Source organism: Phyllobates terribilis, unplaced genomic scaffold (assembly GCF_046119375.1).
Source record: "Phyllobates terribilis strain yellow unplaced genomic scaffold, ASM4611937v1 Scaffold_8__6_contigs__length_399053987, whole genome shotgun sequence".
Taxonomy (NCBI): domain Eukaryota; kingdom Metazoa; phylum Chordata; class Amphibia; order Anura; family Dendrobatidae; genus Phyllobates; species Phyllobates terribilis.
The window spans coordinates 131,964,284-131,982,716 of NW_027362768.1; positions in this window are offsets into that span (position 1 = coordinate 131,964,284).

Here is an 18,433-nt window from a genome sequence, read left to right on the forward strand (position 1 = left end):
AAAATAAATAAAAAATGAAGCAAAAAAAAATGCTTTACCATCATTACCATCATACTGCCAAACAAACAATGGAATAACACGCGATCAAAAAGACGAATATAAATAAAAATGGTACTGCTGAAAACGTCATCTTGTCCTGCAAAGAACAAGCTGCCATACAGCTCCATCATCTGAAAAATAAAAAAGTTATAGCTCTCAGAATAAAGCGATACAAAAAATTTTTTTTTTCTAGAAAAGAGTTTTTATTGTGTAAAAGCGCCAAAACATAAAAAAAAGATATAAATGCGGTACCGCTGTAAACGTACTGACCCGAAGAATAAAGCTGCCTTATCAATTTTACCACATGCACAACGGCATAAAAAAAAAACAAAAAAAGAACAATTCCGGAATTGCTGGTTTTTGTTTATTCTGCCTCCCAAAAATCAGAATAGAAAGCGATTAAAAAATATCACGTGCCTGAAAATGGTACAATTAAAAACGTCAACTTGTCCCGCAAAAAACAAGCCCTTACATGACTCTGTCGGCCAAAATATGGAAAAATTATAGCTCTCAAAATATGTCCATGCAAAAACTAGTCTTTGAAACAAAAAGCGTCTTTTAGTGTGTGACAGCTGTCTATTATAAAAACCCAATATGAATCTGGTATTGTTGTAATCGCACCGAGCCGAAGAATAGAGTCATCTAATCACTTATACCACACGAGGAACGGCGTAAAAAAATAAACTCTAGGGTTAGGGTTGTGCTAGGGTTAGGGTTGTGCTAAGGTTAGGGTTGTTCTAGGGTTAGGGTTGGGGTTAGGGTTGTGCTATGGTTAGGGTTGGGCTAGTGTTAGGGTTGGGCTGGAGTTAGGGTTGGGCTAGAGTTGGGGTTGGGGTTAGGGTTGGGCTAGGTTTAGGGTTGGGCTAGGGTTGGGGTTAGGGTTGGGATTTTTTCAAAAGTAAAGAAAAAAAATGATGACGATATGGCGACCAGTGTTGAGCGCAAGTGCCCGCTACTTGAGTTTGCATCAGGTGCTCAGGTATGCACTGAGTATCGCGGGTGTTCGAGTGACATGCTCGAGTCTCTGCCCCATATGCTTTGAGTCAAAAAAAAAATGTTGCTGGAATCGCCTGTCATGCACGAGCGATCCCAGCATGTTTTTTCTTGGGTGTCTAACCACCGTGAAACATGCGGGGCAATGACTCGAACATGTCACTCGAGCACCCGTGATACCTGGTGCATACCCGAGTACCCGATGCAAACTCAAGTAGCGAGCACTTGCGCTCAAGACTAATGACAACTTATTAAATATGATGACCTAATGTTATCAAATTCTGTCGTACCTCTGGGTTCAAAATGTACACTATACCCCTTGATAAAATCCTTGAGGGGTCTAGTTTCCAAAATGGAGTTAATTGTGTCGGGTTTCCACTACTTAGGCACATCAGAGGCTCCCAAAATGCGACATGGCGTCCGCTCTTGATTCCAGCCAATTTTGCGTTCAAAAGGGCTTCTTCCCTTCTGAACCCTGACGTGCGCCCAAACATTGTATTTTCCCAACATATGGGGTATTGACTAGAGATGAGCGTTGTTCTACTCGAACTGTTCGCCAATCTCAAATTCGAGCTGTTTTGGGCGGTGTTCGAGCCGTTCGGCGAACACGAACGATTTGAGAAAAATTCGGCTGTTCGAGGTTATGTTCGATAACTGTTCGTGCACCAAAATCATAACTGGATTTTTTCTCAGTAATGATGAAAATTAATGTTAATACGCAGTTTGAGTGTACAGCGGGGTGGGGGGAGGGGCAGGGGATGGATCTCTGCAGGAATAATGAAGATCTCCATTTTTTTTTCTCTTTCCCGCATTTACAGTGGGGAGGTGCAATCTGTCAGCCTATCAGCAGCGCACACATGGAGCGAAGTGCTTTTTTCACACAAGCAAGGGCATGTGTCATTGGCAGTGTATGTCACATGTCCTTGCCCTATAAGACCAAGCCATTTTCCCCGTCGCCACCATTTTCTCACTGCTGCAGCTGCGTGTTAGACGGCACCGCTGTTGCTGTGTGCGTTATACCTTGTTAATTTCAAACCAATTTTCGCACAAATCTACAGATAGCTTGGGAGTAGGGAATAGTTGTGATTGCAGTCCTTTTAAGGACTAGGTTACAGCATTTCCTACGACTTTTATCAGGCAGGTCTGTGCTCTTAAATAGATAGATTGTGGGAGTAAAGACTAATTGTAATTGCAGTCCTTTTCAGGACTAGGTTACATCAGTTCCTATCAGTTTTTGCCAGGCAGGTCTGTGCCAGTGCTGTGCAAGTTTTTTTCACAGCATTTGGCTGAATCTAGCAAAGCTAATCCTTTTTGGCCTGTTGCAGAGTGTGTTAGTCAGTGGAGTAGCCTATCTGTGTTGCAAGATATACCACCTGTGTATAGAATACCAATTTTTTTACTGCACCTAGTGAAGTAAAATCTTTTGGGCATAGCATCATTCTATTAGTTCATCTATACTGACCTCCATCAGGTTGCAAATTAAATATAATTTTTTTCTGCATCTAGCTCTGAAAAAATATTTGGGCTTCTAGCAGTGTGTGGGACTTGTTCTATTAGTCCATCTATACTGACCTCCATCAGGTTGCAAACTGAATATAATTTTTTTCTGCATCTAGCTCTGAAAAAATATTTGGCCTTCTAGCAGTGTGTGGGACTTTCTCTATTAGTCCATCTATACTGACCTCCATCAGGTTGCAAACTGAATATATTTTTTTTCTGCATCTACCTCTGAAAAAATATTGGGCTTCTAGCTGTGTGTGGGACTTGTTCTATTAATCCATCTATACAGACCTCCATCAGGTTGCAAACTGAATATAATTTTTTTCTGCATCTACCTCTGAAAAAATATTTGGGCTTCTAGCAGTGTGTGGGACTTGTTCTATTAGTGCATCTATACTGACCTCCATCAGGTTGCAAACTGAATATATGTTTTTTCTGCATCTACCTCTGAAAAAATATTGGGCTTCTAGCTGTGTGTGGGACTTGTTCTATTAATCCATCTATACAGACCTCCATCAGGTTGCAAATTAAAAATAATTTTTTGTCTGCATCTAGCTCTGAAAAAATATTTGGCCTTCTAGCAGTGTGTGGGACTTTCTCTATTAGTCCATCTATACTGACCTCCATCAGGTTGCAAACTGAATATATTTTTTTTCTACATCTACCTCTGAAAAAATATTGGGCTTCTAGCTGTGTGTGGGACTTGTTCTATTAATCCATCTATACAGACCTCCATCAGGTTGCAAACTGAATATAATTTTTTTCTGCATCTAACTCTGAAAAAATATTTGGGCTTCTAGCTGTGTGTGGGACTTGTTCTATTAGTCCATCTATACTGACCTCCATCAGGTTGCAAACTGAAAATAATTTTTTGTCTGCATCTAGCTCTGAAAAAATATTTGGCCTTCTAGCAGTGTGTGGGACTTTCTCTATTAGCCCATCTATACTGACCTCCATCAGGTTGCAAATTAAAAATAAATTTTATCTGCATCCAGCTCTGAAAAAATATTTGGCCTTCTAGCAGTGTGTGGGACTTTCTCTATTAGTCCATCTATACTGACCTCCATCAGGTTGCAAATTAAAAATAATTTTTATCTGCATCCAGCTCTGAAAAAATATTTGGCCTTCTAGCAGTGTGTGGGACTTTCTCTATTAGTCCATCTATACTGACCTCCATCAGGTTGCAAATTAAAAATAATTTTTTGTCTGCATCTAGCTCTGAAAAAATATTTGGCCTTCTAGCAGTGTGTGGGACTTTCTCTATTAGTCCATCTATACTGACCTCCATCAGGTTGCAAATTAAAAATAATTTTTTGTCTGCATCTAGCCCTGAAAAAATATTTGGCCTTCTAGCAGTGTGTGGGACTTTCTCTATTAGTCCATCTATACTGACCTCCATCAGGTTGCAAACTGAATATATTTTTTTTCTGCATCTACCTCTGAAAAAATATTTGGGCTTCTAGCTGTGTGTGGGACTTTCTCTATTAGTCCATCTATACTGACCTCCATCAGGTTGCAAATTGAATATAATTTTTTCTGCATCTAACCCAGCCAATAGTTTTGGCCTAATACCACAGTTTGGCCACTCAGCTCTGCTCGGTTCCCATCCATTGTTTTTTTGTGCAAACAACTCCAGAGTTGTGAATTAGTTAACCACCAAAATGAGTGGAAAAAGGCCTGCTGCTGGTGGAAAGGGGAATAGGCGTGTTGGGAAGGGGAAAAAGGTTGTGTCCGTGGGGTAGGTGTTAAAGCAACAGTAACATCTGCAGAAGAAAGACCATCTTCCAGCCAAACTAAAATGTCTACTTCTTTTAGCGGACAATGTGATAAGATCCCTTTCTTACGGCCACGCCAATCGCTACAAATTCCAGATGAGGCACAAAAACAGCAGGTGCTTCAACGGATATCAAGTGCTCCTTTAAGTGGGCTCTCCTCCACATCAACTTCAACATCACAAATACCCCAGTCCTCAAAGGTGTCACCCCAATCGCACTTGCTTCCTCACAGCTCCCAAATCTCCAGCTGCCCGTCTGAGTATGAGGTAGAACAGATGGTTGAGTATGCAGAGCTGTTTACTCATACTATAGCCTGGGAATCAGAGGTCGACTCCAGCGCTTCTGTGAATCCAGACGAGGAAATGATCTGCACTGATGCCCAGAATCTTTATGAATCGGATCCAGGACCAGACGCAGAAGGTTCTGACCATAATGTAGACCCTCATTCCCAAACTGTAACTCCTGTTGGTGGAGACAATGAGGAAGACGATGATGAGACTCAAATACCTGATTGGAGCGACAACTTTAGTTTTTTTGTCAGGGCAGGAACAGGTTGGCTCTGAGGACGACGGGTGTGATAACGCACAGGGTGATGATGATGAGGTTGGAGATCCCACTTACTGTCAACCCACAATCAGCCAAGAGATGAGGTCAGCAGAGGAGGTGGAGGAAGATGCTAGTGACGACGAGGTCAGGTTGCGCCTTCCTGGACAGAGACGTAGTACTGGAAGCACGTCAACAACTGCATCCTCAAACACAACTCTGCCTCTCACCACAAGTCGTGGTGGCTCTTCAGGTCGCATGGGTGCTAAGCCTTGCATAGCCTGGGCATTTTTTCAGATCGATAAAGATGACCCAACTCGTGTTATCTGTAACATTTGTCAGCAAAAGCTAAGTAGAGGCCAAAAAATACATAGTTTGAGTACTTCATGCATGAACCGGCACATGGACATGAAGCATAAGTTGCAGTGGGAAGCTCAGTGTGCTACAATGTGGCCTAGCCGGCTGGGCCAACCACCGTCTGCCATATCTTGTGCATCCGCGGCCTCTTCATCCTCTGTGACTGGGGGGACAGCAGTCACACCTGTTTTGGGGCGCAGACCTGCCACCTCTTTACCCGCAACAGCCAGCGTGATTGGCAGGTCATAATTTTCTTTGGAGGTGGTAACACCAGCTGGTGTTGAGCGCTGTCCGACATCGATAGCACCACCTTTGGATCAAGGCAACCTAACATGTCCGCCTGCGTCTTCCTCACAGACCGGCAGTTTGCCGGGGACACCCTTATCAACCCCGTCTAAGCACAATAGCCAGCCCTCGGTCCCTCAGATGTGGACAAGTAAAAGACCATTTCCTCCTAGCCATGAGAAAGCTAAGAGGTTGAATTTCACCATCTGCAAGCTCTTGGCTACAGAAATGCTGCCTTTCCGCCTGGTGGACACAGAGGATTTTCGAGACCTTATGTCCGTCGCAGTGCCCCAGTACCAGATGCCCAGTCGGCACTACTTCTCAAAGAAAGGTGTGCCTGCGCTCCACCAGCATGTTGCACACAACATCACCGCTTCTTTGAGAAACTCTGTGTGTGACAGGGTGCATTTCACCACAGACACTTGGACGAGTAGGCATGGACAGGGGCGTTACATGTCGCTGACTGGGCACTGGGTAACTATGGTGACAGCAGGACAAGGGGCTGCTGTCCAAGTCTTGCCGTCCCCACGAGTTGTGCATCAATCCTCTTTATGTCAAAGTTCCTCCACTGCTTCTGCCTCCTCAACCTCCTCTCGGTCTTCCGCCTGCACCCAAAGCCTGTCTGGTCATGCCACAAGCTTTCTAGCTGCGCAGAAGGGATCCTGCACACCTCCTTACTATGCTGGCAGTAGGGTTCAACGTCATCAGGCGGTTTTTACTTTGAAATGTCTGGGAAATGTGAGTCACACAGCTGAGGAGTTGTGTTCAGCTCTGGAGAACCAATTTCATGAATGGTTGTCTCCACTGGACCTGAAACCAGGGAAGGCCGTGTGCGACAATGCTGCAAACCTGGGTGCGGCCCTTCGCCGGGGCAATGTCACACATGTGCCTTGTATGGCTCACGTGTTGAACCTGGTTGTCCAGCAATTTTTAGCCCACTATCCCAGACTAGATGGCCTTCTGCAGAGGGCACGGTCGCTGTGTGCTCACTTCCACCGTTCGCATCCCGCATCTCAGCGACTTACATCTCTACAGAAGTCGTTGGGCCTGCCACTTCACCGGCTAAAATGCGATGTGCCTACCCGGTGGAATTCAACTCTGCACATGTTGCAGCGACTGTGGCAGCACCGACAAGCCCTGGTGCAATACGTTCTGACGTATAGCCTGGGCCAACGAGAACCGGAGGTGGGGCAAATCACGCTGGAGGAGTGGTCTCAGATTAGGGACCTATGCACCCTTCTGCACAGTTTTGAAATGGCGACGAAGATGTTTAGTGCTGACGATGCCATTATCAGCATGACTATTCCGGTAATTTACATGCTGGAGCACATGTTAAACAGAATTCGGAGTCAGGTGGTGGCACAAGAGGAGGTGGAGGAAGTAGAGGAGGAGGAGTTGTATGCGGAAGGGCTAACATCTGCAAGGTCCAGACGGTTGGCAGCACCAAGGCGGCAGGCATGTGAGGGTGGGGAAGATGGTTTTACCAGGGCGCATGGTAGCAGCCAAACTAGTGAGGAAGGTGCAGGAGCCCAGGAAGAAGTGGAGGACGAACTGATGGAAGACTCATCAGATGAGGGAGACCTTGATCACATTTCTGTTGTGCGAGGTTGGGGGGAGAGGACAGAGGAAGGAAGCATGATTGTTACCTCGCCACCAACACAACAGGGACTTGGTGCTCCTGGATGCGCAACACACATGAGTGCCTTCTTGCTGCACTACCTGCAACATGACCCTCGAATTGTGAGAATTAGAAATAATCCTGACTACTGGGTTGCCACACTGTTAGATCCCCGGTACAAAAGTAAATTTGCAGAAATTATTCCTGCCATAGAAAGGGATGCACGCATGCAGGAGTATCAGCAGAGACTGTTGCAGAATCTTACATGTGCTTTTCCACAAAACAACAGTGGTGCACGTAGTGAATCTCACAGTTCCAACTTGCCAACCGTGGGACCGTCAAGTGTTCAGCACTCAAACTGTAACAGAACCACAGTATCTGCTGGTAACATCAATTTTGCGGAATAATTTCACCACTTTTTTAGCCCATCCTTTGCAAGGCCACAGGAGACAAGAAGTCTGACACATAGTCAACGCCTAGAGACGATGGTACAGGAGTATCTCCAAGTAAACATTGAAGCCATGACTGTGTCACTGGACCCTTGCTCTTTTTGGGCTTCCAATCTGGATAAATGGCCGGAGCTAGCCACTTACGCCTTGGAGATCTTGTCATGCCCCGCAGCCAGCGTTCTGTCTGAACGTGTGTTCAGCGCTGCTGGTGGTGTGCTGACAGATAAGCGCACGCGGCTCTCCACTGATAATGTAGACAGACTCACGTTCATAAAGATGAACAAATCATGGATCCGAAACGACTTTTCTACCCCTGTGTCATCCTGGGGAGAGTAAAAGCTTGATGATTGGTTAAAATCACCCTACCAACCGTTTTAAGCTTTCAAATTACTAATCATGTTTATCTGTATCTTGACTGGAAAATAATTTGGGCTTTGTAGCAGTGTGCAGCACTGATCCTATTAGCCCATCTATACTAAGCTCCACCAGATTTAAAATTAATAATAATTTTTAGCTGCATCTAGCCCGGAAAATAATTTTGGGGCTCCGAGATGCGCAAGACACATAAGTGCCTTCTTGCTGCACTACCTGCAACATGACCCTCATATTGTCAGAATTCGAAGTAATCATGACTACTGGGTTGCCACACTCTTAGATCCCCCAAACTTTTCGATCAACCTTTTCATTTTAATAAAGACCAAAAAAATGGTCATTTTTGAAATTATAAGCATTAGCAGGTTATTAGAAACTGAAATCAAACAGTTTTCAACTCAAAACTTTATTCTAGGTGATGTTACATTTTCACATAGGACCCCTTGTTCGAAAGGAGCTTCTGAACTCTCTCGTCCATTGAATTTGTCAGGTTTTGGATGGTTTCTGCTTCAATTGTTTTGCATGAGGACAGAATACCCTCCCAGAGCTGTTGCTTAGATGTGAACTGCCTCCCGCCATCATAGACACTCCTTTTGATGATGCTCCAGAGGTTCTGAATGGGGTAGAGGTCAGGGGAGCATGGGGGTCACACCATAAGTTTGTCCCCTTTTATGCCCATATCAGCCAGAGATGCAGATGTTTTATGTGCAGCATGAGATGGTGCATTATCATGCAAAAAAATGATCTTGCTGTGAAATACATGGTTCTTCTTCTTGAACCATGGCAGGAAGTGCTGTTTGAGAAAATCCACATACATTATGGAGTTCATCTTTAGCGCCTTCAGGTATCCTAAAGGGGCCGACAATCTCTCTTCCCATGATTCCAGCCCAAAACATTACTCCACCTCCTCCTTGTTGGCGCTGTAGCCGTGTTTGCGTGGGGTGTCCATCAACCAGCCATCCTCCACTCCATCCATCTGGACCATCGAGCGCTGCACAGCACTCATCCGTGAACAAAACAGTTTTGAAATCAGTCTTCATGTAATGTTTGGCCCACTGGAGCCATTTCTGCTTGTGTGAAGTGGATAGAGGAGGTCGACAGGATGGCATATGCACAGCTGCAAACCTCTGAAGGACCCTGCATCTTATTGTTCGGGGGACGTTGGAGGCACCAGCAGCTTCAAAAACTTGTCTGCTGCTATGACAAGGCTTTTTTGCCGCTGCTCTTTTAACCTGACGTAATTGCCTGTAGGAAAGAGTCCTCAATTTGCCCTCATCAGCACGCACACGTGTGTACTGTGAATCAGCTACATACTTCTTGATTGCCAAGACACTTCATCCTGATCATCGCACAGTGTTGATTGTAGTCATGCCTTGACCTAAACACTCCACAATTGGTTGCTTCTCAGCAGCCGACACATCCTTTTTCTTTCCCATTTTGGCAGAAAATGTAGGCTGCTTAATAATGTGAGACAGCCTTCTTAAGTAGTCTTGCCTTTCATTGGACACACCTGCCAAACTAATTAGCACAGGTGTCTGCAATTGCTTACAGTGATATAAAGAGCCCTGACACACATCACCATCAATGAGTTTAACTGACAAACAAACAAATTCTTCCCTTATCACTCCTAAACACTTTTTGCATAATAATTTGGAACACAGTGTACATGTGCTTTTCCACAAAACACCAGTGGTTCACGTAGTGAATCTTACAGTTCTAACTTGCCAACGGTGGTCTGTATGGAGTTGTTCAATAAAGGGCCCAAAATTAAGATAACATAGATGGGAGAGGTCTCTATGAATAGGAATTCCTAAGTATTTGATACCCTGTGAGGGCCAGGCAAAGGGAAAGTTGGACTGGATGGAATCCTATATGGATTTGGGGAGGGACATCGAGGGCCTCAGACTTCGCTGCATTGATTTTAAAATTTGACCATGTAACAAAGTGATCTATTTCAGCCATAACAGCATGGATGGATATATGTGATTGAGTGATATATACTAGTACATCATCAGCAAATAGAGAGCACTTGTACTCGGTGCCTCCCACCTCAATCCACCTAATATTGGGGTTATGGCGAATTGATGAGAGCAGGTGCTCCGTCACTAGGATGTATAAGAGAGGGGACAGAGGACATCCCTGCCTTGTCCCATTGGTGATTGTGAAAGGTGATGAAAATGTTCTGATGCACCCCCTGGGCCTTGGGACACCCGGAGCCGGACCCTTTTTGGTGGATGCTGGTGGTTGTAGTCTCCGTGGCGGCGACCCGGTTCCGTGGCTCAGGGTGGTCAAACCAGTGGCGGAACTATTTATGTTGTTTTGATGTTTAAATGTCCGACTACGCCACCCGTGGATTGCGGTCAGAGTGAACCGCCGCTGCAGGGCAGACTGCTGAGGCTGGTGTTGTGGGTGCAGCAGAGCGTAGCATAACTCCCCACGGGAGGAGTATAGCCTCAGGGCAGTGTATGCGGAGGATGGGGGTGATGGTGCAGGGCAGCAGCAGTAACGACATGGAGTCAGTGATGCAGTCCAGGGCCTTTATTCACAGTTCTTATTATCCAGACCACGTCTGCAGGTAACGGCTGCCCACGTCGTACTGTGCTCACCAGGTGAGGGGCTCAGACAACTCCCAGATAACTTTGGAGCGCTTCACAGGACCCCCTTTGGGTGTCCTTTGTCTGGCCTTTCTTACCAACCCTTCTGTCCGGCTGCCTCGGGCCTCCTCTTGGTAAACTTGGCGCCAGTTTCCCTGACCCTATGTGCTGCCCTCCTAGCGGGTGTAGCGAGGGGCTGCGCCACATAAAATGTCACAGCCTCCGGTTTCTAGCTGAGGGTCGTTTCCTGCCTCCACTAGTTTCGGGGACCGGTCTCCCCCTTTGGCCTGACCCCTCCATGCAGGTGGATTCGGGCGTGCGGTGGCGACTCGCCCGTCCGCACCCCTGGGATCCCTTCGTTCCTCGTTCCTGGAGCCTTCTCCGCTCCTCTTCCTTCCTTCTCCCTCTTCCAGGCCTGGGCCTCTGTTACTAGGCCCGCCTCCGGAGCAGAGCTCATGCAGAGCCCCTGCTCCCTGCCACTTCTGCTCAGACTTCTCTGCACTGAACTAAGATGGTGCCCACCTTTTATACTCCCTTCTCAATGCACCCAGGAACTGCTTCCTCCCTGCTCCTGCACTACAGGGTTCCCCTTCCTCAGTGTTCCCTCCCCCCACTCCAGCCAGGAACAGGGACTGTCGTGCCCATCTCAGGGGCATATTGGTCGCCCTGCCCCACGGCAATGTGGTGTAATGCATGCAGGTGTCGGGTCCTGATCCACACTCCATCCTTACCTGAGAGTGAGATATCACACCTCTGGGTGAGGTGCAATACCTCTGTAGCAACCGAGCCCTCAGGGTGCTACAGTTCCATTTATCTTCAGCCTAGTTGACGTATTGCGATACAGGGCCGTGATTTTGGCTATAAAAGGATCCCCTAGACCCCTACCCCAAGCTTTTTAAGAGAATCATATATGGCGTGCCAGGAGACTCTATGGAATGCTTTCTCAGCATCCAACGAGAGTATCTAATTACAAATTTTTAACTGCATCTAGCCCAGGAAATACTTTGTGCCTAGTAGCAGTGTCTGCTAGTCAGCGGATTATCCCGGCTGTTAAGCAAGCTACACCACCTGTAGTTTGGACACTTAATTTTTTCAAAGGAAATGCTTCGGGACCACGGGATACTCAGTGAAGAGCATCAGGAGGCACCCCAAGGCATAGGGGCTGGGACTGGCAGTAGGATGCCTTGCGGTGGACAGCCGAGCTCGATCCTTATAAAAGCTTTCTAACTGCAGCAGCCTTAGTGGACGCTACTGGAGCTGGAATTTCGCGGCTGCTGGCATGAGACTTTCCCCTCCAATAGATCCTTGTAAATGGATTTAAAGTGTATACATTCAAATTAGAGAGACAATTTAAATTAAAAAGCTTAGAGCTGCCTCCACCACAGGGGGGCTCGCTCGACCCACCAGCGGACAGGCACCAGTATTGGGAGAGGGGGGCTGGCCATCAGGGTTCACCGCGGCTCTGGCACAAACCCGGCGACACGGAGGTGGCACGGGCAGGAGCGGACTGAACGTGTCGGCTTCTCACTTTTTGGATTTTAGAAGGGCTTGACATACCTATATCTGTGTCTCCCTCTCCTTTTACTCCTCCACCTCTTTTCTTTTCTCATGACTATATGTACTTGTCACTTTTCCATGTGTTAGTTGTGTCTTCTGAGCAGTTTGTCAGCTTTTGGACACCTTTGAAGGTGTTTTCTATGTGTTTCTATGTGTTTTTGTTTGCCTGTCATTGGTTTTAACGGTGTTCGAAGGTGTTCGACGAACAGTTCGACGAACAGTTCGGCGAACACATGGGTGTTCGACGAACCGAACCGAACTCGAACACTACGGGGGTGGCTCAACACTAGTATTGACGTACTCAGGAGAAATTGCACAACAGTTTTTAGGTTCCATTTTCTCCTCTTACCCTCGTGAAAATAAAAAATTTGGGGCTAAAAGAAAATTTTTGTGGACAAAGTTTTATTTTTTTTTTTTATAAACTTCTGTGAAGCACCTGGGGGTTTAAGGTGCTCACCACACATCTAGATAAGTTCCCTGAGGGGTCTAGTTTCCAAAATGGTGTCACTTGTGGGGGGTTTCCACTGTTTAGGCACATCAGGGGCTCTCCAAACGCAACATGGCATCCGCTAATTATTCAAGCAAATTTTACATTCAAAAAGTCAAATGTCGCTCCTTCCCTTCTGAGCCCTGCCGTGCGCCCAAACAGTGTTTTTTCCCCACTTATGGAATATCAGCGTGCTCAGGGGAAATTGCACAACAAATTTTGGATCCATCTTTCCTGTTACTCCTGCAAAAATAAAAAAAATTGGGTCTAAAATAACATTTTTGTGAAAAAAGTTAAATGTTCATTTTTTTCATCCCCATTCCAAAAATTCCTGTGAATCACCTGAAGGATTAATAAAGTTCTTGAATGTGGTTTTGAGCACCTTGAGGGGTGCAGTTTTTAGAATGGTGTCACTTTAGAGTATTTTTTCTGTCACCCATGATGGCACAACGAGAGAGGGGATCCACCCTTCAAGGACAGGAAACCTTCAAGATAAAAAGGGCGGCAACTCTCTCCGTCTCAATGGTTTCCTGTCCTTGATGGGGGACCTTCCTTCTCGTCGGCGGTGACAGCAGCAGGATCGTCTTACCTGGGCCGGGCGGTTGTGGCAGGGCACAGTCTCTGCTGCAGCCAGGCCCGTGTGTCCTGGAAGCGCCACGGAGGGCGCCGACATCTGGTCTCCTTGCGTGCGGGCGGGGGTTTGCGACACCTACGGAGCATGGTAGCCGGCAACCCTGCGACCGGAAGTGACGAGCCGGAAGTCTCGCCCTGATGACGCGCGCCGAGACCTCTGACCGCCGGATGTAATTTTCGGGGGAGGTACCGGAAGCTGCGGGAATGACGGCCCGTGATCTCCCTGACACAATGAGAGTACTTCAGAGTAGATCACCGGCTAGGCAGGGGCGCAGTGCATGGTAATTGCCTCACAGCAGCCCTCCCCACCGCATCAGCAGCAAGAGCAGCAGACCATGCTGCAGCTGCAGCAGCCCAAGGAGATGGAGCAGCTGCAGCAGCCTCAGCACCAGAAGTGCACCCAGGAGCAGCGTCCACCGCAGAGCAGGAGCAGTGGGCGTTCTGGGACATGCAGCAGCAAGGATTCAAGATCCAGCCGGCATAGCTCATGCAGGATCGATGATTCTGCGGTCTCCCGAGGAGAAGTGTCGGATACCGTCCTGCTTCCCGTTCCGGTACCCTGTTTTTATCTACTGAGTGGTGAGTGAGCTACATGAAAGTCAACGTATTAATGTAGACTTTTTTCAGTTTTGTCTCTCTCTCTCTCCCTCTCCTTCCTCCTTTATATGGTCAGGATGTCCCTAAGAAATGTATGGGGAAATCCAAGTACAGAGTATGTGCCCTGTGTGAACGGGGTCTGAGTAAAGACTGGCCCAAAAAGTTATGCCAGCCATGTATTGGGGAAACAATTTCAGAGGGAACCTCGGATTTTGCTTCAAATTTAAAAACCCTTATTAGGTCTGAGGAGGAATCGCTAAAATAATTTTCCCAGGCAAAAGAAGCGTCCCAGACCCATAGAGCAAAAACCGGACCCACCCTTTCAGACTCTGAATCCGACGAGGGAATGCTGGATGACTCCACTGACTCTTCCTCTTCAGATAGCGAGGCAGGCACAGGTCATTGTTTTCCCCTAGAAAGTGTTGATAGCTTAGTAAAAGCCGTCAGATCCACAATGGGGGCTATTCTGTCCTCACACGATAGCACGGTGTGCAGTGAGACATATAGTTAAACCCCCTATCTTCTTTAAGAAAAAGAGAGGCTGTGAACTTGTAACCTTATTTTATTGATTGTAGATTTGACAGGAAACTATAGGATGTAATAACAAGGTATTCAGAACATATACTGTACAATACATAGATACAGGTAATCTGCAATACAGTGTAACATGAGGTAATACAAACTGATGACACCTATTTAATACATCAACATACTTCTAATGTGCATTGTACCTCTTACACTGCAAACTAACACATAGATAGTAACTTACCAACTATGCTTAGGACAGGCTGTTTGAGGAGCATAAGACAGGAGATGAGTGGTCTGATACCTCTTCAAGAGAATCAAAACCTACAAAAGACAAAAAATATATCTCATACCCTACCATCATTATATATAAATGTAAAGCAAAGTTGCATATTAAATATAGGGTACTTAGTGAACTATTTTTGATCAAAAAAAGTATACAAGGTGGTCTGAAGTTGGGACCCAGTCCTATTTGTCTACCCTTTTATATGCATTACTTCAACTTTGATATACAGTAAGTTTTTAATATAGACAGTGTAGGTACCGTCCCAATTTTGGGTCACCTTGTCGCTGGTGGACGGCTTGTATACTTTTTTTGATCAAAAATAGTTCACTAAGTACACTATATTTAATATGCAACTTTGCTTTACATTTATATATAATGATGGTAGGGTATGAGATATATTTTTTTGTCTTTTGTAGGTTTTGCTTCTATTTGCTAGTGTGAACATGCTCCTATTTCTTTCATGTGTACCATCTTAGACCTCAGTTCACATTGCTTGTTTTTTTTTCTCTTCAAGAGAATGCAGGAAATGGCTGCTGGTATTTCTGCAGTGTCATAATATCAAGTCCACAATGCATTGCAATATTCCCAGAATGCCTCAGAAACTCCCAAAATACATTGCAAACTGAAACTAAAACGTTTACATTAAATGGTCAGCAGATGGTGCTGTTACCAAACAAACAAAGTTCAATACATAAGAATGTGTAATGAACATAAACATGTATTACAATAGCCTGGCTTTATTGTCAGGACAGGACACTCCCCGTTTTACGTCAACTGACATCACTATTGAGTTTATCAGACGAGAACAAGAGGACGAGTTCCCCTACTGGCCTGAGGAACAATTTTGCCTCGCCTTGTTTCCCTGTTTTAACTTCAACTTTACGTACAACTCCGTCTTTACTCGGGAACGTTTGGGTAATGAGACCTAATGGCCATTCGTTTCTTCGAGACTGACAGTCCTTCATTAGTACTACATCGCCGGGCTGGAGGTTAGGCTTGCTGGTTTGCCACTTTCTCCTCGGTTACAGAGTAGGAAGGGACTGTTTCCTCCACTTGTTCCAAAAGGCTTTCGAGAGATTCTGTACTTTTCTCCATTGACTCTTGTAATTGTCTTTAACATTAAATTCTCCGGGTGGAGAGCAATTAGGTTCGGTCTTTTGGGTAAGCAACATGGCTGGGGTGAGAACAGTTGGGTCATCAGGATCATTGGACATCGGAGTTAATGGTCTGGCATTTATGATGGCCGACACTTCTGCCATGAAAGTTGTCAAGCTTTTGTGCATCAGTCTTGTAGATCCCTCTTGTAAGAAGATCAAGTCGAGGATTCTCCTTGCGACACCTATCATTCTCTCCCACACATCTCCCATGTGTGAAGAATGCGGTGGGTTGAAAGTCCAAGTACACCCTTGTACACTTAGGTATCTTTCCACGTCATTCACATCCAAGTTGGAAGAGAGTTGCAGTTCTCTTACTGCTCCGACAAAGTTTGTGCCTCGGTCAGAACGAATATGTTTGACAGGTCCTCTGATGGCAATGAAACGCCGGAGAGCGTTTATGAAGCATGAAGTATCCATAGATTCGATTACCTCTATGTGTACGGCTCTAATGGATAGACAAGTGAACATAATCGCCCATCGTTTCCCGCTGGCGTGGCTTCCTCTGGTTTGTCTGACAACCACAGACCAAGGACCAAACACATCTAGGCCGACGTTGGTGAAAGGCGGATCCGTACTAAGTCGGTCGTACGGAAGATCTGCCATCTTTGGAACTTGTGCCATTCCACGAAGTTTCTTGCAAGTAACACAGTTAAAGATGAATCTGCACACACATCTCTTGGCTCCAACTATCCACAATCCAGCTACTCGTATGGCTTCCTCTCTGAACGTACGACCTTGGTGCTTCGTCCGCTCATGGTAATGTTGAACAAGCAGAGTAGCTATGTGGTGTTGTCCAGGAACGATCACGGGATGTTTCTCCGCGGAATCTATTTTTGCTTCTTTAAGCCGTCCTCCTATTCTCAAGAGACCATTGCAGTCAACGACTGGGTTGAGTTTCCTCAGAACGCTATCCTTTGGCATTGGTCTTTGGTTGTTTACACAGTCAATTTCTTTGGCGTAGTTTTCATGTTGTACAGCTCGGATAATTACATTTTTTGACTGCTCTAGATCAAGAGCTGTGTGAACGAGTTTACAATGGTGCCAACCTGAGCAGTTTCTCCTTTTTGCTGATGAGGTTTTCTTGTATGACTGAGCTATGTGGGTCAGGCAGGCAATGGCACGAATGAGTGAACTCCAGGTAGAGAGCCTACTGAATCGCTGGGATTCCAGGCGGCGGTTCAAAGTCTCCGTATGCAAGGCAGACACTTGAGGGCGTATTTCTATATCAGCATGTGGATCTACTAGTTCAAACAAGGCTGTTTCTGACATGCTGGCCAATGGTCTATACAAAAGGTCGGGGCCTGTAAACTAAATTGTGTCTTTGAGGCGATTAGCAGCAACAAATCTGGTCGCCTGGTCTGCAGGGTTGAGATGTGTAGGTACATATTTCCATTGTTCGTGTGAAGTAGACCTTCTGATCCTGAGCACTCCGTTGTTGAAGTAGACATAGAAGCGTCTCACTTCATTATGGATGTACCCTAACACTATCTTGCTATCAGTGTAGAGCTCGACATTTTTAATCTCCAAGTTCATTTCTATGGTGACGAGTTCGGCCAACTCGACTGCTAACACTGCAGCACAAAGTTCTAGGCGTGGTATGGTGTGTTCACGAAGCGGTGTTAGTTTTGCTCTGCTCATGACGAACCCTACAAAGCATTGCCCACTGGTGTCTATCGTCTTTAAATAAGCTACTGCAGCAATTGCTTTGATCGAAGCGTCGGAGTACACACAAAGTGTTTGTGTCTTTATCTTGGTAGTAGGTACAGATACATATGAGCGCGCTATGCGAAGACTTGATAAGGCTGTGAGGGAGTTCCTCCAAGCTATCACTTGGTTTTCTCTTTCGTGGGAAGAGGAGTATCCCAGTTTGACACTTCTTTGGTGAGGTCTCTTAACATGGCCTTGCCCTCAATAGTTACAGGAGCCGCAAACCTCAGTGGGTCATATAAACTGCTTATGGTCGATAGCACTCCTCTGCGAGTAAAGGGTTTATCTTCTCTGCTAACCTGGAAAGTGAAAGTATCCGCTTTTATGTCCCATAATAGGCCGAGGCTCCGTTGCATTGGTGGGGAGTATATGCCTAGATCTAAACTTTTCAAGTCATTTGAGCGATCTTCAGGAGGAAAGGCTTCCATCAATTCTTTGCTGTTAGAAGCGATCTTGTGTAACCTCAGGTTAGATAGAGCGAGCATGTCCTGAGCTCTTTTAAGAACACTAATCGCGGTCTCATTTGTGGGCATCGATTTCAAGCAATCATCCACGTAGAAATCCTTCTCTACAAAGAGTCTGGCATCTTTCCCGTACTTTGCTTCTACCTCTTGAGCGGTGCGTCTCAAACCGTAGATGGCCACTGCAGGAGAAGGACTGTTACCGAAAATATGTACTTTCATACGATATTCTGTAACCTCTTTGGAAGGATCATTAGCTTTGAACCATAGGAACCTCAAGAAATTTCTGTGTTCTTCTTTTACAAAGAAACAATGGAACATCTGTTGAATGTCTGCTGTGAATGCGATAGAATCTCTACGGAAACGGAGAAGCACTCCCAGGAGCTTGTTGTTTAGGTCCGGGCCTGATAGAAAGACATCATTCAATGAGACACCTTCATGCTTGGCACTCGAATCAAATACTACCCGGATCTGACCTGGCTTCTTCGGGTGATACAC